Source organism: Panthera pardus, unplaced genomic scaffold, assembly GCF_024362965.1.
Source record: "Panthera pardus isolate Hobbes unplaced genomic scaffold, ASM2436296v1 HiC_scaffold_16, whole genome shotgun sequence".
Classification (NCBI taxonomy): Eukaryota; Metazoa; Chordata; class Mammalia; order Carnivora; family Felidae; genus Panthera; species Panthera pardus.
Genome location: NW_026526721.1, coordinates 77,943,719 through 77,964,965, shown reverse-complemented (window position 1 = coordinate 77,964,965; position 21,247 = coordinate 77,943,719). Strand labels below are relative to the sequence as shown.

At 44.4% G+C, this 21,247-nt stretch overlaps 1 protein-coding gene across 2 annotated transcripts in view; it reads left to right on the top strand.

The window, feature by feature from the left end:
• TPRG1 (tumor protein p63 regulated 1) overlaps positions 1 to 21,247 on the top strand; it is a 215,501-nt gene that overhangs the window by 52,390 nt on the left and 141,864 nt on the right. The gene's annotated exons all lie outside the window — the stretch shown is intronic.

The following is a 21,247-nucleotide window of genomic DNA, read 5'->3' as shown; positions in this document are numbered from 1 at the left end:
TGCCCCAGGGTCCGATTCAGCAGTGTGAATTCTACTGCCCAGTCAAAAGTCCCGATGTCTGCAGAGATTTGTCTGTCTGCAAGGACGGAAATGAAAGTCAACTTGCTATAAACCCTTCCACTCCCTTCTGATTGGTAAGGGAAAAATGTCCACACACTGCCATCTGGTGGGCACTACTGGTCACTGCAGCTTGAATGAGAAAGTTCAGTCCACAAATCATTGAAAGGGCCAGGCACTCCCCTAGTTGGTTAACAAAGCAGCAATGAACAAAACATGGTTGCTGCCCTTGAAGGGCTCCCAGTCTAATGGCAGAAATTAACATGTCACCACGTCATTATAACTTAGCAAGCACTATTTTAGGGCAAAGTTACCAAGCGTTACCAAAACAGAAGACCCCTCTCTGGGGGTTTCGAAGACTCCTTTGGGCTAAGTCTTGAAGCATAGTTAACATTACCAGCAGAAACGGGAACACAGGAATGGCACAGGCAAGTACGAGGTGTAAATTGTTAGTTAGTCTGGCCAGTGAGAAAGGAACGTGGGAAGGAAGCTGTAGACAAACACCGGAAGAAGGTTGAAGCCAGCCCCTGAAGGGCATTGGCTGCCTGGCCAGTGCAACAAGTTCACTCAAGATTAGTTCGCAGAGAAATGATGGGATCAGATTTTGATGGTAAAGTGTCTGTACACATGCTTTCATTCATTCTGAACCTTCTCATTATTCAAAATCTTCTTCTGTGGAAACTCATTATGGGAAATAGGTGAAGCCATAACTAGTCTGATGGAAGCAGAACTGAGCCTCCAGTGCCCAAGGAATTCTCTCCCTTCCATTCTCCCTCCCCATGCTCATGTGGGTGCTTTTAGACAGAACCTGCTTTGACACCTACCACTGTGCAGGATTCCTTCCTCACCTGACCATCCCTGCTCTGGTTTTAGGGGTAACCACATCCTGTCCCTCCTACGTACATGGGTGTTCTTCTCGTTTCCTTTTAATTAACCAATTGATTAAAACTCATGTTATTTATTTTTCTATTTTTGGCAAGGCTTTATTTTTTGGAGCCGTTCTGTTCACAGCAAAATTGAGAGGAAGGTACAGAGGGAGTGCATGCATCCCATGATCCCACCCATGCACAGTCTTTCCCATTATCCACGTCCCCTACCACAGGAATGCATTTGTGACACTTGATGAAGTTACATTGGCACATCATTATCATCCACCCTCCATAGTTTACATTAGGGTTGACTCTCCATGTTGTGTATTCTGTGGGTTTGGGCAAGTGTATAACGGCAGGTATCCATCGGTAAAGTATCATACGGAATATATTCACTGCCCTAAAACTCCTCTGAGTTCCATCTTGTCATCCCTTCCCTCCACTCCCTAGCAACAACTGACTTTTTTACGGTCTCCATAGTTTTGCCTTTTCCCAAATGTCATATGCTGGAATCATATAGGATGTAATCTTTTTCAATTAACATCTTTTTAACCCCTTTTGGTAGAACTGCTTCCAGTTCTGGAGACCCCATTTTATGGTAACTCCATCTTATGGGTGAATTAACTTTCCTGAACACACAGTGTGTATCCCCAGGTCACCCGGTCCCTGGCCCCCAACTTTATATTGCTGGAGGTCAAATATAGGGAGGGTGGATAGAGACCAGCCATCTCCGCATTGCCTAGAAAGCATCACTTGTCTGCTGCTTACAGTATTAATTCACATTCAGTGTCTACGGAATACCTGCCATCTTCAACCCACAGATCACCTGTGATGGAGTGTTGAGAAGGAATCCTTTAACGCTAAGTAACACAACAGCGTGCAATCTGCTGTTTTCATTCCAAGAAGGGCACTCTGGGAAAGCATTAAATAGCCTTCTTAGGGGTGTCTGAATGATCAAGATCTGCAGTCTTCCTATTCTGTGAAGATGTGCAGCCTCTAGATGGAATCTGCCACAGGGAGAGAGATTTTCATCCAAGACCCGGTCAGGAGTGGCTGGATGGCCAAGTGTGCTTTGTTCCGTCAATGTGGTTATCTGCCTGACCTTTCAGATCCACGCTTTCTGATATAAAACGCAAATTCCACCCCCCACCCCCCAACAGCATTTCCTCTAACTCCTTCTCATGCCCCCTGTCTTCCCTCACGCCTTGCCTACTCTCTCTGTGTGACGGGGTCAATTTGCTCTCACTTTCCCACACTAACTTCTCTGTTTCAGTCCTGTGTCCGGAACTGCCTCCTTCTTGCCATCTGGCAGCTGACATCCACCACATCTTTCCAACTCAAGCCCCCACCTTTTCTTAGAGGCCTTCACAAAAAAGATGTTAACTTTCACTCAGAGACTTTCCCAGTACTTGATTATGTACACAGCATTTCCACACGGTTGAACAACTACTTTAGCATTGATCCTTGCCTGCATTACTTAGGTTAATTGTTATTTTCCTGAGGGCACACTGACCAGTGTCCTTTTATGTTCCCAGTGCCAAGTTCAATAACCATTAGCTGAATGAATATCACACTTTAGAATGAATGGGTTGGGGCTATTCTATGTTTTATTAGAGAAAATGGAAATGTAGCTTAGCCTACTGACTTTTAATAAAGAGCAGAAAGGCAGGAGTGTCTTTGTACACTTTGTAGACTTTGTATGGCTACCTTCTGTTCACTTACCTCTTTCAGTCGTAACTGTTGGTTTCTACACTTGTCTTCCTTCATTAAAGCTTGAACTCCTTAAAAGAGGAAACCTTCCGTGCTTGGCTTGGGACCTGGCTTATAGCACATAATCAGTAACTATTTTTCAATGGACTTTCAATATATTTATCAGGACCCATATGGATCTGAAGATATTTGGGGCCTCAGTGAGGTGGTCACATTTTTTCTTGGAGTCATTTTTAATAAAAAATCAACAAAATGGTAAACAGAATGCATTGCTACCCATGTAGTTAGTGACTGGGTTGTTCAGTCAGCTCCTTATCTCCCTGAGGGCATGGATGAAAGGATATTACTGTCCAGGCTGGATGTTATGATATCTGTTCTGTAGCCCTGACATTCCCAGTTCCTGCGTATGTGACCCTGAGCAAGCCACTCATCTCAGGGCCTCGGTTTTCCCATCTGTGAGATAAGGGAATTGACTCCCCAAGACCTCTCGTCTCTGACACTGCCTGGGATTTCTTTGGTTTTGTCTCGGGTGCCAAAAAAGCCCTAATCTTTTGATTGAAATTGCCAAGTAATTTTCAATTAATATAAGTCCAGTGTTGGCTCCCATTCTCTTCTAAAGATATCTGTGGAAAGATCTGCACAAACAATTAAAATGGCAAGCATATCTCCAAAGTGAGTCCCTTAGTACTACTTGTCCTTGGGGTTGAATAAGCACAGGCATTCAGAAAAGCAAACGGGCTTTGCAATTTTAAAGTGCACTATTATTAGGAACTCACTAATACAGAAAGAGTGGATCTGAGTTGGGAAAAGAGCTGATGTCTTCCACTACAAATCTAAGCACTTTGGAGGTGTATCCTGCAGAGACAAATCTGATCCTAAATAAAGCTAAAACCATGGCATTGCAGAGGGCTTTGGAAGGGGATATTACTTGGTACCTTGTTATGGAGGGCGTTAAGCAAACTTAGGTGTGAGAAAGGGAAACTCAAGTTAAATCAGGCAATAGAGGGTTTATTTTAAGGACACACTCCTATGCAAACAGGCCTCTGACTTAACCATCAGGCCTCACAGCACCTAGAATGGGAAGGTGGTCTGGATCCAACATATCTACTTGGATCTGCTCTAGGGACTGTGGAAGCCAGAGACCATGAGCTTTATTCTGTACATCAACTTCAGTGCATCTCAGCTACTCTGTCAGTTTCTGCTTCTCTTAGAATCTTTTTTCTTCCTTCTACCAGGCTGTACCATTTATTCCATATTGTAAAATCTGAAGAAGCATATTCTGATTGCTGTGGTTAATTACCATAGCCCCTAGCTGGGTACAGTTTTCCTTTAAGTTATGCTGTAGTTGCTGATTAGCCTATATTTTGGCAACCCTTGGGCCATGGTCACTTCCTGGTCCAATCAGCTTCAGCAAGAAGCAGGTTCTAGCTCATGAACGTGACTACTCCTAAGCTGGAAGAAAGCCCATCATCCAATGAAGACTGTACACGGGCAGTTTCCTTTACAAAAGTGATGTGTGGTAGTAAAATGATCATGTCTGTTCCACTGGAAATTTTTTTTTTTTTTTGGTGAAGGAAAAATCTAAGAAGGAGTAGGATTGCTAGTCTTTATTATAGTTAACCCTTGATCAATGTGAGGGTTAAGGATGCTGACTCCTATACAGTTGAAAATCCACGTATAACTTTTGACTCCCCAAATACTGAACTTCTAATAGCCTACTGTTGACCAGAAGTCTTACCGATAACAGAAGCAGTTGATTAACATATATTTTATATATGTAAAACATACTATATTCTTACAATAAAGGAAACTACATAGAAGAAAATCATAAGGAAGAGAAAATACATTTACAGTATTTACAGTATTGTACTGCATTTATTGAAAAAAATCCACTTATACGTGGACCTGTGTAGTTCAAACCTGTGTTACCAAAGGATCAATAGTATCTGCACAGCTGTCTTATGAAAGTGGTAACAGGCATATCTTAGATTACCCTACAGAAGAGAAATAAAACAGAGAAAACTGTTGGCTAAATCTAGACCACATGCCCATTATCTTTCTGCCTGTAAGAGCAGGGAAGGTGAGGAAACTGTTTCCTTGGATAAAAGGAAAGTGAGCTTATCAATATCTCACAGCTTGTTTCATTCTTCAAAAATAGGAAAAATTTTGGATTTTGCACAGGAAGACCTGAGGGATGTCCAGAAAAGCATAAAAAGTAGATATTGTTACTCTCATTTTATGGTTATAGAAGCAGTCTCAGAGAAATAACTTCATTCACTGATTCATTGCTTCATTGATTCATCAAATAGTTGTTGAGCACCTACTATGTGCCATGTGACAAGTGCTGAGGCTGTGAGCAGAAAAAGTAAAACTACCTGCTTTCGCACAGTGTACATTTCTGTGGTGGGGAGAGAGGCGAGGCAGAAAAATGACCAGTTAAACATTTGTATAAACAAGTAGTATTAAATAAGTAGTATAGGGGCGCCTGAGTGGCTCAGTCAGTTGAGCGTCTGACTTCAGCTTATGTCATGATGTCACAGTTCATGAGTTCGAGCCCCGTGTCGGGCTCTGTGCTGACAGCTCAGGGCCTGGAGCCTACTTCGGATTCTGTGTTTCCCTCTTTCTCTCTGCCCCTCCACCACTCACTCTGTGTCTTTCTCTCAAAAATAAAGAAAAATATTAAAAAATAAAAAAAACCCACGTGTAGTAGTATGTCAGATGTAGGTAAATACTAGAAAGAAAAATAAATCAGGGAAGGTGGCTGTATTATGGAGATGTCATTTCAAAATTTTTTAAACTTTTTTAAAATTTATTTTTGAGAGACAAAGAGAATGAGCAGGGGAGGGGCAGAGAGAAAGGGAGACACAGCATCCGAAGCAGGCTCCAGGCTTTGTGCTGTCAGCACAGAGCCGGACGCGGGGTTTGAACACACAAAACCATGAGATCATGACCTGAGCCGAAGTCAGGTGCTTAACGGACTGAGCCACCCAGGCACCCCAAGAGATGTTGTCATTTTAAAGTGGGCAGACAAGATAGGTCTTGCTAAGGCAGTGATATTTAATTAAGGACCTAAAGGAGATGAGGGAATGAGCCATGTGAGCCTCTGGAGAAGGGTGTCTCAAGAAGGGGGAACAGCATGTGCCAAATGCTCTCAGGCGTTAAGTGTACCTGGCATGTCTGAGGACCCATCTAGAGCCCAGTTTGGTAGGGACAGAGTGAGAGAAAGGGAACTGGAGGAGGTAAGGGCTGCAGGTGCTGGGGCTGGATCATGGGGGTCTTGGAGGCCATAAGACATCTTGAGCAGAGGACAGACATGATCTGACTTACATTCCTAATAAACCACTCTGACTGCTGTGTCTGGAAGACCAGGGGTGGGGGTGGGTGGTGCCAGTAGAGGGATGGCAGAAGCAGGGACACTGGTCAGGAGGTTGTTCAGCAACTCAAGTGAGTGATGATGGAGGCTGGGATTAGGGGAGTAGCTATGGAGGTCCTGGGAAAATAATCACAGTTTAGCTATGTGGTAGGATGGAAAAATGTCCCCAAACGTGTTCAGTCCTGATACCTGGAACCTTCGAGCAACTGGGACTTTGCAGATGTGGTTAATAATTCTTTTTTTTTTCTATTTTTTAATGTTTGTTTATTTTTTAGAGGCAGAGCATAGGTGGAGGAGGAACAGAGAGAGAGGGAGACTCAGAATCTGAAGCGGCTCCAGGCTCTGAGCTATCAGCACAGAGCCTGACAAGGGGTTCGAACCCACGAACTGTGAGATCATGACCTGAGCTGAAGTTGGACACTTGACTGAGCCACCCAGGTGCCCTGCAGATGTGGTTAAATTAAAGATCTTGAGATGGGGAGATTATTCTGGGTTATTCACATGAGCCCGGCATGACCACAGGGGTCCTTATGAGGGACACAGTAGTGTTAGAAAGAAGATACGTAGTGATGGAAGAAACAGAGAAGATGCTGCTGGCTTTGACGTCAGATGGGGTAAGGGGCCAGGAACCCAGGATTGTAGCTGGCTTCTGGAAGCTGGAAAAGTCAAGGAAAAGGTTTTCTTCTGGAGCTTCCAGAAGGAATGCAGCCTAGCAGACTTCTGAAATATAAGACAAAAACCAAACAATTGTGGCACATAATCCACTCCATTTGTGGCCAATCATTAACAGCAGCAATAGGAAGCAAACACAGGCTATATTATGGGGGTTAGAGCCAACGATGTTTACCCATAGACTGGATGCCAAGTCTACAGGAGAGAGAACGGGGATAACTGTCAGAGTTTATGGTGGAACAACTGGAAGGATGAGGTGTCCCTTAGGGTGATGGGGAAGACCTGCCTTGGGCGGCATTGAAGGTCCACGTGGCCGGGCCCTTTCTGCTCTTGTGGTGCCAAGAGGCCGAGCCAGGAAGAGGCGCACAGGATGCACACCCAGCTCAGCTGGTGGGGGCGGGGGGTGTCTGCACCGCCACCGCTCTTCTTCTGGTGTACCCCGTAGAGTCCCCCACTCTCTGCAGCCTCTCCGGCAGCACTCCCGCCCGCTTCTCTGATGGCAGAGGCAGCACAGAGCCGGATGAAATTAGACACATACATTTTATTTTAAGGCACAGCTGAGAAAGCAGTCAGGAAATAAAAGTTGTTTTGATGTAAACTGTATTATCTGGAGGCCTGTTGATGGCCTGCTGATGGGGTTCTCGGGCTGTGGGACAGATTCCTTACACTGAGCATCACGGAGACAGTCACTTACAACCACCGCATTTCTGCCCTCACCCCACTTGGCTCTCCTCAGCCAGTGATGCGAGTCATGTCAGTGTAGGAGAGGAGCTATCGGCCAGGGAGATGGGATGCCCAATTCTGACTCTGGCTCTGCTACTCAGCTGCTGTCACTCCCTCTTTCTGAGCCTCAGTTTCCTCATCTGTAAACAACAGGTGTGGGAGACATTGTTTTCCATGAACCTCCTTGACCCTGGTTCTCTGCTTCTCCTTTGTCTCAGTTGCGTGTCTTGGAGAGAAGCTTGAATGAGTGGTTGGCCAGCCAGGGTCTCAGCACCCACCATTCTGTTTGGGGTCCTGAAGAGCAGGCACTGACCTACTTCTCTCGTCTTCTCTTCCCTGCCTTTCTATTGGGTTTTGTTCTGACCCTAGAGCTGTCATTACTCATGCTGCATTGGAGAGCTTGTTTCTATTCCAACTGGTCCACGATCCACATGGCCATGGGACTTAGCAGTGAGCACAGACTCCGTTTGATAGAGTCCAAGGCAGATGGCCATGCTTCCTTTCCAGACTGAACATCAAATGCCAGGAACTCAGTGAGGGGCACTCTCCTTCTGGCTTGGAGCTTTGTGAGGTGGACACACAGGCCAGGTTCCGGCCACCTTCTGTTCTGGTTTGTCTGATGATGCTTTTGGCAAAAGACAAGGAAGAACAGAAAAAGCAAAGAAGGAAGTGAGTAGTCTGTTAAGGCAGTGTGGCAGGCATCCTTCACCCTTTGGGAGGAAGTTTCCATGAAAATACAACACACAACAAAACATCGGGCATACTGCTGCATCCCAGGAGGATGGGAAGATTTGCTTTGTGAACGCGTTCCCCAACGTCCTCCTTGGGTAAGGTTGCTGGGTTGGAACATGTGGGGTCTGCGACAGGAGTTGTCATAAGATCTGTCATCCTCTTTCCTTTCTGGCTGGAGGGAACCCGACCTGTCTAATAGCAATAAAGACTGAATTATGGTTGCCCTGTATTGTGCAATACATGTTATAGAGACTAATAAATCTTGAATAAATAAGCAAATGGATTAAAGGGACATCACCTATTTACTGTGAGACTTTGTGAATGTTACATCACGCTTTTGGTTTGCCGGGGCCACATTTACAAAACAAAAACGCAGGCCCAACCATTTATAATCAAAAAGATATTGAATATCAACATCGTAGTCATTCAGTGTCGACACTAGAGTGTCCCTCAAACCATCTTGTAGGGGAAATAGTCACCATCGTTATGGTTCTCACACCCATCTCTTATTACTCACTTTCCAAAACAGCCCCGTGAACTAGGTTTCATTATTATTCTCTTTGTTCCGCTGGAGGAACTGAGGCTCTGAGAGGTTGTGTGGATCCAGGGCTTTTTACTACCTTCAGATGGGAAGAGCCCTGTCAGCGTTCCCATGACACGGGGTTTCACGGGACTCATTCTGTTTTGTTCACTTCGTTTCCATCACAGTGGTTCTGTCTTTTTCCTCCACTTCACAGCTCTGTTGTCTTCCTTTTACACTCCCTCTTCTGAGGAATAAAACCGAATTACTCTCATTTTCCCCGTAGATATTTGCCCTCTTCTCTGTAGCTGTAGCTGTCTTCAAAAGCACATTTTCTACCCAAGAATTCATCAAGGTATTTTTTTTCTTTTTCTCTCTCTCTCTCTCTCTCTCTTTTTTTTTTTTTTTTTTGCCCTAGACAAAGGCAATTTTCTTCTGAAAAAGAATGATTGTAAAAGCTGTTAAGATAATAAAGTTTATTGTCTCCAGGAGTTTCTTCTGAGGAGCTGGCAGTTATTCCTGTAATGATAAAAATGTGCTCCTCTCACACCACATTCACACCCTACCGCCCTGGGTCTGTGCCATTGTGTGCTCACAGCTTTTCATTTTGATGCTAACTCATAGTATACTCTTTTAAAAAATTCAAAATGGTAGTTAATCTGAGCAATGTACTTTAAAAAAAAAAGGTAATAAAATTTCTTTCCTGCCTTTTAAATGAAGAGATAAGGGGACAGACCCAACTCTGAGAATTACCAAAGATTTCCCAGGGAGTGAGTCTCAGGAGGATGGTGTGTTCCATCAGGTGCAGGAAGAGGTGGAGGTGGTGTTGCGGGTGGAGGGAATATGGCAGACAAATGTAGAGAAGCATAAACAAGAAGCATGGTGTGTCAAGGTGACACAGAGGAGAAAGTGAAAGATGATCCTGGGGGGGGAGTAGGTTGGGAAGAGGGAAAGGTGGAGCTATACCCCCTATCCTGGTGATTTCTTAGAACTGCTGGGAGGCCCAACAGAGATGAGAGATGGGAAACTCTCATAAAGTAGAGAGCACTTTCAGGACTCTAAGGCGAGCAGTGTTTGTTCATGTCGTTGTTGTTATTTATATATTCTTGGTGCGATTACCGACAACCTGAAGTCAGCCATGGGCCTACAGCAAGAATGATATAATTCAGTGGCTGGTATGACTTAATGATCTTCTAATGTTGTTCTTGGTCTTAGGGGTACAATGTGGGATGTGAAAGGAGAAATAGGACGTCTGCTTTTCTCAGGTGCTGCAGATGCAAAGTCACAGCCCTGAGGTAAACTCTGTTGTGGTAGGTGATGCTTTGATGGAGTGTTTCTCTGTGAGGTTCAGGAGCTGCAAAGAGCTGCCATCATCAGTCTTGGCAAGCATTGTAAAGGAGTATTGGGGTGGCTCTCTCAGAGATTGCCTGTGTTTAATGTCATAATAAATTCTAAAATTCAAATTCCAAAGGAATGCCTCTATGGTGGATGGATAGGTGGGTGGGTGGGCGGGTGCAGGGGTCAACTGAATGCTGATGAGGAAGTGGGCAAAATTGTTAGCCTGAGCTGGGATGAGGTGAAGTGCTCATTAAGACTCATGGATGTCAGTTAGTACCTTTTGGCAGATGATCTATGAGCTGAATTCTATGAAAGGAAAGCAGAATTGAGTGGAAGAACCCAAAGTAGTCTGAGAGTTGACTCTGGGGATTTGATTGGGTGATTTCTTCTTCGTGGCGGGAGAATAATCCCACATGGAGTCAAGAGGGAAAGACCCCATACAAGGTTCTGGTAAATTGTGTAAGATAATCTTTGGCTAGGGGAATGTGATAGAATGTGGTGCTCAGTAACCCCCTTCTCTAATTACAGGTCTTGGAATCAGTCATCTATTTTGTGCTGTTGTTATTTTCTTTGTTTCCATTTGGGCTTTTCTTAGTGTTTGGTAAATTTCACATTGACTATGTCAGCCTGTCTCTGTTATGCTAAGGAAAACAAGAATGAAGATTATGTTCACCTTAAGGTGAGAAGAAAAAAAAAAAAGGGAAAGTACCTCTGTTATCTTCTCCCCATCCCCAGCCCTGAGAGATGGGGACTTAGCTTGGTGGTGGCAACAGGAATCAAAATAAAAGAACTCTAGGGAAAGATAAAAGCTCAGAGGAAGTGAGGAGAGTCAGGTGTTGCCCCACCTTCTTCACCTGCTAGACCTGTTTCTATGTATGTTTCTCTCTGAGGGATAAAGATCTCAATCACCAAATGGAAAATTCTTATTATGCTCTTCATATTCAAGATAGCAATTTTTTCCATGGTGGTATTTTTTTGTTTTTGTTTATTTCCTTTTTTTTTTTTTTTTAAAGACTCCTCTTACTATACTACTTATGGCTAGAATCTGTGGAGAAGAGGCCAAGATGAAATTGAAAGGGTGCTTTATAAAGATCTTGGTTGGATTTTTGGCTTTGTGATGTGGCTTGACTTTGGACATATTGATGAACTTCGTTTCCTTCCTTGTAATGAGATTTATAATATCCACTTCTTGGGATGCCTGTAGAGTTTGAGACAATGTATTGAAAGAACCTATTAATTGATACATGATAGACATTTAGGAGGTATTGGCTTTCGTTGTTATTGCATCTTATTACATGTAAACTGAAGTAATCTGGTATAAGATCATCCTGGGGGCTAGAGTTAGAAAAGATAGTCGTAGCTTCTCTCTCTCTCTCTCTCTCTCTCTCTCTCTCTCTCAGAAGCAGTGTGCTCTGGGAAAACAGCATGGGCTGTAGAGTCAGAGGACGTGTCGAAACATGGGCAGTGCGTTCACTCTTCTTCTTCCTCAGTTTCTTCAGCCATCAAAGAAGGGATATCATGAGCATCAAATGATACAAATATATTAAGGGCCTGACAGAGTGCTTGCTCCTCCCCTCCCTCGTAGCTTAAAAATAGCAAATCTTTCTTTTTGTTCTTATGCACATCTACCTGCCTCCCCTCACCAACTACTTTTTGTCAGGTGCCAAGACTATGCACAATATTCCATTGTGTAGGCTCAAAAGCCTGGAAGTCGGTCTAAATGCAGGGGCTTTATTCATTTTTTTGCCTTTAGTCATTATATTTTATACCATTCCATTCCATGAGATACATTTTAATTGAGCTTCTGTCATACGGCAGGGATGATGGACTTACAGTGATTGTGACGATGGTTCTTGCTCTTAAAAAGCTCACAGACCAGGTGGGAATGGCACAGACTAGAAATCATTCTGTTCTGAGACAGATAGGGTCTGTGCTGTGACAGAGGGTCTGAGTCAAGGCAGGTGGCCTCTGAAAGGTGGAAGGATGGCAAGCTCTGGTGGAAGGTTCCACAGAAGAGGTAAATTTGGAATCGCCTTGGGAGCTGTGAAGGGTTTCTGTAGGCGGAGGGGTGGGAAGGGCCTTCCGGGGCAGAGGGAACATCCCGAGAAAAGGCATGGGTGTACAAGTGTGTGAGACATATTTGGGGAATGGTGACAGTTTAGTTTGGCTGGAGTATATGATATGTGAAGGAAAATAATGAGGGATGAGGGTGAGGTGTTATTGTTAAGAGTCTTTCATGACAGGACAATAATTTTGTACTCAGTTTGATTTGCAATGAGGAAACACTGAGAGCTTTCTGGAGCAAGAGGGTAGGTAATATGACAAGGAAGATACAATAAGTTGTATCAGAAGTGGGGTTTGCATCTGTCTCTAGCAACAGCCAGATAATACCATTTATTTTGATCTTTGATGGCTGATAAGGGAGAGAAAAGGTGGCAGTGTTCCAAGTTCTAAGTCAAGAGGAAAGTAAGGACACGGAGGTAGGAAAACCTCAGAAATCATTTGAAAACAGATTAATCCAGGCCGCTGAGAACATAACAGACAAGTAGGGAAATTTGGGGAGGTGACTTTAAATACCATGATGGGATCTTGAAGGTTCATATCAGTGATGCTGGTTTCTGTTTTAGAGGAGATCAGAGTACACATAGGCTATCAAACAAAGACTCCAAATGAGTTTACTGTTTCTTTAAAGTAAGGTTTCTTGGAAGATCTATGAACTACTAGGGTGTTTTGTTTTGTTTTGTTTTGTTTTATTGTGGTAACATACCCATAACATAAAATTACCATTCTAACTATTGAGTACATCCCCATGTTGTGCAATCATCACCCCTACATAGTTCCAGATCTTTTCATCACCCCAAAGGAAAACCCTAACTACTAAGCTATCACTCTCCACTCCCTGCTCCTCCTGGCAAACACAAATTCCTGAATGGATCAACAGAATGGGGTGTCGCCCTGCAATGGAATATTATTTAGCCATAAAAAGAAGTGAAGTGCTGACACGAGCCACAACATGGATGAATCCTGAGAGCATCACGCTGTGTAAATTTGCGTTTTGTTTTTATTTCAATGTTAACAGAACATTACTAGTTGTAATCCCAGCGTCTTTGCCATGCAGGGATAATTTGCAGTAGAAGATACTTTCAGTAGGTCACAGCAATTGCGTCTTAACTTAGTGATTCTTCATAGGGCTCTGCAAATGCTCAGCAGTCTCTGATGTGTTTCAGGGGCTCATGACAGGACCAGGCTATAGATTTTTCATGGAAATCTCTCAGTGATTCGATTTTAGCATTTCTCTCCAAAAATTATTAAAACACTGTGGATAACACAAACACACCTGCAGGAACCTATTAAAGACCTCGGCTACAACATATGTAATGTAGGTAGATGAATCTGGTGCTGAACTCCAACTCTGTCCTTTAAGGGTCTCGTGATTTTCAGCATATCCCTTAACTTCTCCGAGTCTCTTCCCTCATCTGCAAAATGGGTCCAATGGCAATGTCTCCCCGATCGAATTAGCGTGTATATAAAGCATTAACACGGTGTTGGTGGAGCACAAGGCATTGATATTAGATAGTATTATCAGCTGATTGTTAATAATGAAATTAGTGGTACAGCTTTTAAGTGGTTCTGCTTTTTGGAGGTCTTGGAGTAACTCCAGGGGAGTTTGGGGAGATGATCCTGATGGTGATACAGTACCCCTTTATGTCAAATGTGACCCAGGAGAGCATCTTTTATAATTGTCACACTGAACAGTGGTGTGATGGTGGTCCAGTTAGCCTTTGGTACCCAATTTCCCCACCTGTGAAATAGCAATGATGTATAGTACCCACCCCCACATGGTTGTTGGGGGGGTTATATGATTAATATTTGTGAGGCTCTAATTGCAGTTTCTGGCACATAGTTAAGCACTACATAGGTATCTGTTAAATAATTAGAAATAAATAAATATAGGACACAAACTGATCCAACATCAGGTTCTTAGGTTTTTTTTCCTCTGAATGACTAATTCTCACTGAGGCATTGATTCAACTTGAAAACGCCTTGCTTTAGTTGGTATTTTAAGTGAAATTTTGGAATGTGCTGGCCCAAGTTATCTGTGTTGTGAGTTCAAGACAGAACTGTGATCAACACTGACATTATTCAGCTGATCTGGAGACCTTTAAGAATGTCAGACTTGCTTAGGAAGCCAAGAGTTCACATCTTACCTTCAGTGTACGAGTTCGTCACCCGTTGTTCTGGTTATTTTAACGAATTACTGGTTTTAGGTTTAAGCCATAATATTTCTAGGAGATAAACAAGCTACTCTAATAAATGTAGAAGATTTCTATGGGGTAACAAAGTACAGTGGAAAGGGAAATAACTTCATCACCAGTTGTTCTGGCTATTTTAACAAATTATTGGTTTTAGGTTTAAGCCATAACAGTTCTACGAGATAAACAGGCTACTCTAATAAACGTGGAAGATTTCTGTGCAGTAACAAAGTATAGTGAAAAGGGAAATAGCTACTCTGAAACTAAAATGTAGTATATGACTTCAGGGCAGTCGTCCCTCGATGTGTCTTAGTTTTCGGAAATGCCAACTTAAGGAACGAGGTCTCTGTGTGTATTACTGGCCCCTCCCCACAACTTTGTAAAAATTAAAAGTTCCGGGAACCTCTAATGGATACCCAGGTAGCAGTGGAATTTCTCTGGTTGAATTGGCATGCATGCCCACTCGCTCTACCTGGGGATCAGCCTGTCCTTCCTGGTAGCTCAAGGGGCAACTTGGTGGTGACCATCTTTTTGCATAATAAATAAATAATACAGATATATGCAAATTTGCTTGTATTTTACACAGAACTAGGGACTCTGCTATGTAAATGGACCCTGTGCTAAAATGAAATGATAAAATGGACCCTGCTATGTAAATCACCCTGTTCTTTTGCAATATGAACGATTGCTCTTCGGCATCTCTGTTTTCTAAATTCTGTGCTTCATTTCTCCTAAAGTGGGATACTTTGGGCTGGAAACACTATCGAAAAACTTAGGACATTACTAGCTTTTTTGTCAGTTTCTACTTTTTGAGTCACTTGCAATTTGTCATTCTTTTTCCCTCTTTTCAAAAGTGGGATCATCTGAAAGAAAAAAGAAGCTTCTGTTTAAAAAAAGGTATCTGAAATTTCCCAAAGTATGCTGGCATCACCGCAATCCATGAATATTTAATCATTATCAAGACAGGAGGTTGGAGAAAAAAAATCAGGTTGTGATATTTGGGAACAGCAGGTGTGGGAAGGAGGGTGTTGACGCCCTCTGAAAACGGATATGGCATGTTGTTCCCTGTGCAGTTCCCACGTCACCTGGGGTCCCAAACGTGCTGTAAGAAAACTCTAGGGAGCAGGGGCTTGTCCTCACCGGCCCCACACCCTTCACATGGCAGAGAGCCTCCCTGGAAGTATGGATGCCCTTCATGAAACTCCACCTAAGAACTTTCATGTCCTATCATCAGAAGCAAGGCAGAAATAAAGGGCTTGTGGGTCACTTACATACAACTGTCCGTCCTCTGACTTTATCACATGCTCCACTTGCCCTACCACCCGATGTTCCAGTCACACAGTTTCACCATGACTTCTGTGTATTGGAAACTGATTCATCCCACAAGCTCCTGCCCCTGGGTTTTTGTGTACCTGTTTCACATTGGAGTTCTCTGTCAGTAGTTTGACAAAGTGAAACACTCTAGTTCTCAACCTTTTATGTGCATACCAGTCACTCAGCAGGATTTATCTATCTATCTATCTATCTATCTATCTATCTATCTATCTATCACACTGTCAGTAGAGTCCAACACTGGACTCAAACCCACGAATCATGAGTTCATGACCTGAGCTGAAATCAACAGTAGGATGCTCAACCGACTGAGCCACCCCAGCATACCCCCTGCCCCTGCCTCACAACAGGACTTCTTAACATGAGGATTCCTGGACCCTCCTTTAGGGGTTTGAATCTAGTAAATTGAGAATGAGGCTAGGGAATATGCAATTTTTACCACAGGTTCTCAGGCAGGTGGTCCAGGAACTGTCTGCACATCAAATGTTGCCTTCGGGCTGTGTTTCCTGGGTCTTGCACCAAAGGATTCCTTGGCATAAGGGGCCAGGCTGCGTCTGGAGTTATGAAGCCCAAACTGCGGGGCCGGCTTTGGTTCAGATGGTCACAGAGCGTTACCTGTGTGCAAATTATGATGTTTCAGGAATGTGACTGGGGCAGGGGTTGACAGGCCAAAGGAACACTCCATCCCCTTTCCCATGTGATTTGGGCAACATCTGAGTCTGTCTGCTTGCATTCTGGTCACAGCTCACAGGAATTCCTCAAATGTCAAGACTCAATAGGGTCCCCAACACGTAATGATGATGAAAATAAAGTATGAACTTCCTGGCCTAGTATTCAAGACCCTCAGTAAGATGGCCTTGGTCTGCAGCCTACCACCCCCCATTCATCACATATCCCATCAGAGCAGCACGACTATTCAAGTGGCTGTGCTTGGTGGCAGGACTCAGTCTAAATCACATCACTTGGGAGCAGGGGCCCTACTGCTCCAGGGCCCCTCCTTGGATGCCTAGTCCCCCCATCCCAATGTGTCTCTGTCACCTGGGCTGTAACCCCCTCTATCTGGCATCAGAAGAATTCTCTAGCAGCTTCCTCTCTGGGTCACCTTTTGTGGTCAGAACTCAACTTCTTGAACTGCATTTTTTGTCACTTTTGTTATTTTGTCAGGCCAACTTGGGTTCTAGAATACAATCCTACCCTAAAAACCAGTTCTTAAGTCATGACACTGAAATGGAGTTGATAACAGTTTGGTTCTTAGAAGCACAGAATGCCAGCCCTGGAAGGGACCTCACTCTGAGCACATCCAGTCCTCCTCACGTTGTTGACCAGCAAGCCAAAGTCCAGGGAAGGAAACTCTCCCAAGTCCATCTAGACAGTTGGTGAACTAGCACTCGGAAATGACTCTCCAAACCAACACAGGCGTGTAATTCATTTCCTCCTAACTAGTGACCTTCATGCTTCCCTTGGAGTCTCAGTGTTCCAAAAGCTTGTCTTACTTGCATGTAGTTTATGATAGGCTCTTTATTTACACGTTAAGTTTTGCCTCCTTCCTTTGATTTCTTCTCTACTGAGACATATGACCTGATTCAGGCTATTAGAAGAATTTTGGATGGGAGAGAAGAGCCAGTGGTAGGAGCTTCCTTGTACTGCAGTTTTAAGATATCAGGGCCATCCTCAATTTAATTTGACCAATATATGTTGAGCATCAGAATCTGCTGGTTGCTGTCCCGGGTGTGGGATTGTGTCACCTGTGTGACAGAGAAGTAGGTTCTGCCTCTGTGGATTCCAATGGTCTAGAAAAGGGAAGTAATTCAAAACAGAATTAATGCTGAGACCAGAATGGGAAACAGACTCCCAGTGTGAACATGGGTTGGTCTGTTCTTGAACCTGGAGGGGATTATTTCACTGATAAAGGGTGGCCTGTGCTGGCTGCCTGACGTCTGCTCTGAAACTTCATGTAGCTCTGTGATATCAAGTGGTGACTGGATGGTTTCCACATTGACTCCAGGGCAACCCACACTTGCTCCTGGACTCCATGAGTAGGGAGGAGCCCCGTGTGCTTAGCAGGAATGGTGAGCCACACCTTGGGCGTGAGTCAGGCCCCGAATCCATGCAAGATGGTGAAGGTTGATCGGGGTGGGGCCTGTGGCAGTTTCATGTCCCCCCCCCCCCCGCCCCCACATTGCCCTTTCTCTTGTTAAATGTTTATAATGCAGGGCATCCCATGGCTGGTCTCTGCCATGTGGGGAGCCCTTTGCTCCACCACCAGCAGCTGCTTTGCTCCACCACCAGCAGCTGGCCAAGCTGCTCTGTTATCCTCCTCTTCGTGATGCTCTTCCTTCTATATTGCTTTGGGGGATTGGGTTTGTAAGACTGGCCGCACGGCTTGCAAGCCTCAGTGCAAAATGAAAATGCAGGGCTCTGTTTAAGAGTTAATTTCAATGTGGGGACAGCAGAACACAGGCAAGCAGGGGCCCTTTTATCTACAGGGCTCTGGGACACCGCGTGTGTTGTTTGCCCAGGAAGCCGCCTCGGGTGGGAGATGGATCAGGAGTGGGATGGGGATTGGGATGGAGAGTGAAGTGGGCCTTCACTAGGCCAACAGACACCATCCCATTGTCTTGAACCAGAGCTAAAAATGATGAGACATCTTCCCCAGCGGCGCCAAATGTGAAAACATGGCACATGTGAGTGCCACTTGGTGCCCAGAGGGTTTGAAGCTATTCCACTTTGATTCTGTGGCAATCAAGAGCGGGCTTTATTTTGTGAAGGAGAAGTGGGCCAAATTGGAAAGGTGACCCACAGAATGTCATGCGTGTTGGTTATGCCTGGGTACTAAATCTTGGGCCTTGTAACTTCTGTGGCCTATCTAGCCCTCGATGGAGCTGAGTAAAAGTGGAATTGTTCTCTCTCACTGTGAGTTAAGTTGGAATTGGGGAAGAAGAGTGAGATGCAGGAAGGGAAATGAGATCAATGATAACTGAATGGAGAAAACAAAACAGTTTAGAAAGCCAAAGCAATTTGTCTGAATCCTATCTGATGCACAACATACAGCAAAACAGACAAATGTCTGCGCAGCAAAACAAAACTGGAAGAAGATATTGTCAAATAAAATACACATATTTCCAACCAGCCTTGAGCTCATCTGATAAGGGACAGATTGTCCAGAGTAAATAGAGAGAGGAAGAAAGATGCTTTGGGCTGAATTTAGTCCCCTGTCAAAATCACAGGGGAGTATAGCGATTCTCCTCCTACTTTATCGTCTCTGTGGTGGCCAGGCCTTGTAGGGCCACACAGGGGAGCAGAGTGGTGCATACAGTCATGCATTTTCCTGTCTGTCTGTCCGTCCATCCACCAGTCCATCCATCCACCAGTCCATTCATCCATCCATCCATCCATCCATCTGACGTCTCTTGAGCACCTCAATTGCCACTGTCCTGTGCCAGATCCTAAAAAGAATGTTTAAGACATGGCGCCTACCTTTAGAGACAGCAGACAGGTATGGATCAGGGGAGAAGACTAGCCACAGTGATGTGTAATGCTTATGATGTACTGTGGGACTCAAGAGAAGAAGAAACTCGTACTGCCTCATTTCTCGGCGGATAACCTGCCTGCCGGTTCCTGTTTCCTTCAACAATGCCTGCTAGTGCCTGTTCTTTATCCCTGTGCTCCTCCTTCCCAGAAGACTCCTGGGGAGGGAACAGAGATGGGGAGCAGGGATGTGGGATTCTTACAGACAGAATTTATGAAGCGTCCAGGGTGCATGTCTACATACCAATCCTTCTCTGCATGAGGGGGCGTGCGGTGGTCCTGGTTAGGGCCTGAGGATGATCCGTGCTTACCTGTGCTTTCTCCTACCCACCTGCCACCACAGACATGGATGTAAGAGAGTGGCCCTGCTGAGGTCAGGGAGAGGGCAGCTGGGTGGTCATCAGTATCACCCTGCCCCATCTGAAAAATGGCAGGAGGGGAGATCTAATAAACCAGCGTTTCCTAACCCAAATTAGCAACAGCTTACATTCTCTGGCAGTGACAGCAGGATTGAAGGAAAGGGAAATAGAATAAATTGTAAGGGCTGTCACAGAAGAGAGAAGAGGGACAAGACACCAAGAGAAATGATCTCTAGGTGCGTATCCTGCAAAATGGTTCTGTGATTCTCTGATCCTTGGCTGTGGACCATGTCATCCACCAGGAGACCCGTCCGCAGCCTTTGCTATGAGTGAAGATGGTAGCTGTGAAGTGAATCTCACATGATGTCATATGTCCTGTCATAACAGTGCTGCACATTCATGCCAGGACTTAACATTGACAAAGCTCATCTCACCTCCAGAATCTCATTTTCTTCCTTGACCGCCCGGGCAGGCAGGTGGAGGTCTGTGTTATAATTCCCATTGCACAGAAGAGGCAACGGAGGACCGAGAAAGTCTGAGCTACTTGCCAATTGATTCCAGGGAGTGGTGACAAGGGCCCAGAGCCCAGGTTTTCTGTGTGACATTCTTCCAACTGCTGTGACCCTCCTGGCTGTACTGTTGCGGCCCCAGTTATGGCTGGGTAGAGAGTCACAGGAGCGTAGCACAAGTTGAGAGAAGCATCCCATGGCTGCTGGAAGCCTGGTGATGATTAGACAGTTGCCACATGGACACAGATGTCTTTTCAGAGCCTCTTGCCCTTTAAAACAACATGCTTCAAACAGCAATGCGTGGGTTGGTCCCGGGCTGGGATCACATCTCTCAGACTCCTTCTCCTTTGCCCCCATCTGATGCTAGATGGTAACAATATTAGTCTTGCAATTACTTCTAATTGCCCTGCAGTTTTGTGGTGTATAAGTGGAGTGACCTAGATACTACTTATGTGAAACTCTCTCTTCATCATGGGGTGGCATGTAAGGAGGGCATAGATCAGTTAGATAGTAAGGAGGGCATAAATCAGTTAGATCAGGGATGGCTCATTCCATCTCACAGTTAACATCTATATCCAGCTCTGCCATCTGCATTTGTCCAATGCCAGCTCTCCTAACAGCCCAGATCTAAGGCTGCCTCCTCCTCTGTGAAGCCTTCCTGGATTGCTCCCTCCTCTGGATTCCCTCAGCACTTGTTCGGATCCTATTCGTGGTGCTGAGGTACCCATCATTTTCTACCCATTTTATTTTAATGAGCTTTTTATGCCAGAGACTGGGTCTAGTTCATTTTTCTATGCTTGTCTACACGGAGAACTGACAATGGCCAAGATGGTTGCTCATTTAACTACTTGTTGAATGAAGACCTAAGTTATGTCCTCGACATGGTGAAGGCCTGTAAAAAGACAGGTGGACACATGATGTCTTTTCACTGCTCATACTTTATATTGACTCTCTATGTAGAAAAGTCTTATCTGGGTTTTGAGATCAATTCATTATGATTCAATGACATTTTCTTATAGTTGTTACTATGTCAATTCCTATCCTAAGTTCATTCTCAAATGCTTCCGTTCAAATGCAGCATCTCTGAAGGAGGAATGATATTCTCAATTTACAGATGACCAAAGAGATCAGGTCAGAATGGTAAACATATGACTTGCCATAGGTTGCAAAGCCATTAAATGGCAGATAGGATTCATTAAATAGATATTCTTTGATCATCATTCATTCAACATGTATTTAGTACTTGCTACACACTGAACAGTATGGGGAATA